At 44.1% G+C, this 1,756-nt stretch overlaps 1 non-coding gene across 1 annotated transcript; it reads right to left on the bottom strand.

Moving 5' to 3' along the window:
* Positions 1 to 1,358: 1,358 nt before the first annotated feature.
* On the bottom strand, positions 1,359 to 1,485 carry LOC130862482 (small nucleolar RNA SNORD22). Its single transcript, XR_009055651.1, has one exon. It is a non-coding gene; the product is annotated as a small nucleolar RNA SNORD22 (small nucleolar RNA).
* Between the last annotated feature and the right edge of the window lie 271 nt (positions 1,486 to 1,756).

The raw sequence follows: 1,756 nt of genomic DNA, 5'->3' as shown, positions 1-1,756 counted from the left end.
AGTACTCACTGACTAGGAGCCAAACTTAGGAGTGGCTAAGAAAAATGCAAATAACTCACTTAGCCAATGCCTTTACTTGATTTTAGATATGTGTGTACGGGGCTGGAGAGATGGCTCAGCAGTTCAAAATGTTTTCCGCTCTCCAAGAGGACCCAAATGTAAATCCAGCATTCACATTGGAGAGCTCACGACAGCCTGTAACTCCAGCTCCAGGAGATCTGACCCTTCTTCTGGCCTCTCCAGCAAGGCTCCCAACATGTGCATGTGCACCCCCCTCCCCAGACACACACACAAATTAAAACAACAACCAACAAAAAACTTTAAAATTTTCCAATTCTGAGCACAAAACTGGCTACTCGGAGTGCGCATGACCTAACTGTCTTTGCACGAGCTGGCCTTGCTTGTGCTTTAGTCAGGCAGCCCCGAGTGAAGCTTCTCAGCTAAGAACAGCCTTTGTAAACAGACAATGCAGCCTCTTGATCCTGGAGAGCCAAGGGAAGGAACCCAAATTTACATGCTTAAAAATTCCAGTGGTGGCCGTCATGGATGTGTTCTAAACCACAAAGAGACCCATGATTGTATGGCTTTACTAAAGTCCCGGTCTAAGAAAAAGGCGGCAGCCCCTGTGGTGTGTTCCAGGTCTCCCTTCGCCTCTGAAGGAGTAAAGCCGGAAGCGGAAGTGCAGAAAGCCTGTCCTGATGCTGCCCCTACAGGAAACGCTGGTGTGTGACGGGCTCTGATTTCCTGTCTCCTGGTAATGTTTTCTAACCTTTTCTCACCCCATGCTTCTTCCCGCCTTCCCCATCTTCGTCCTGCCTCCTTCCCTTTGTTTACCGATTGTTTCTCTCCCAGTCTCCCGCTGCCATTTCCTCCTTCCTGCTTCTCTCTTTATGTTTTAATGACCCGTGCCTCCCCTCACCCTAGCTAACTTTAGTCCCTTTCCTTGTGAGCATCTTTAAGATGAATCTTTAAAATGTTTTTAACATTTTAAACATTTTAAAGATTTGTATTTACTTTTATTTATGTACACGTGAGCCGCAAGTGCGGAGGGACCTGAGGAGGCCAAAAGAGTGTGGAACTAGAGTTACAAGGTGGTTGTGAGTCACTTCATGTGGGTGCCAAACTCAGGTACTCAGGGAGAACAGCGAGTGTTCTTAGTTGCCAGATCCTTCGCTCTGGCTCTATAACCTTTTCTTTTTTGCAGGCTAAGTTACAAGAAAGGATCTGAAAAGTCCCCTCTGGAATCCTCAGAACTTGAACCCTATCTGTTTTTTCCCTCAGACCTGGAAAAAAAATGGCTGGGCTTGTGTTTCAAGAAATGCTGTTTCTTCCTTTTCCTTTAGATGAAAATTGGGATAATCGCAAGACATTTCCTTTTGTAACATAGTTTCCTCTTCTCCCCAAGCCAGCTCAAATGTGTTCACCTTGTCAGTTAAACTGGGTTGAGGGTAGAAGGTAAAACATGTGAGTATCATGTTACTGAGAGGCATAGCTAACTTTCAACTTTTATTTATTTATTTATTTATTTATTTATTTATTTATTTATTTATTTATTTTTGCATGGGTGTTTTGCCTGCATACATGTTTGTGCATCATGTGTATGCCTGGTCTCTCCACAGAAGTAAGAAAAAGGTGTCAAACTTCTTGGGACTGTAGTTAAAAACCATTGTGAACCAACAAGTGGGTGCTTGGAATTGAACCAGTGTCTTCTGAAAGAGAAGGCAGTGCTCTCAACTACTGAGTCATCTCTCCAACC

This window comes from Chionomys nivalis, chromosome 19, assembly GCF_950005125.1.
Source record: "Chionomys nivalis chromosome 19, mChiNiv1.1, whole genome shotgun sequence".
Classification (NCBI taxonomy): Eukaryota; Metazoa; Chordata; class Mammalia; order Rodentia; family Cricetidae; genus Chionomys; species Chionomys nivalis.
Note: the sequence above shows the minus strand (reverse complement) of the source record. Positions and strands in the feature narration are given on the sequence as shown.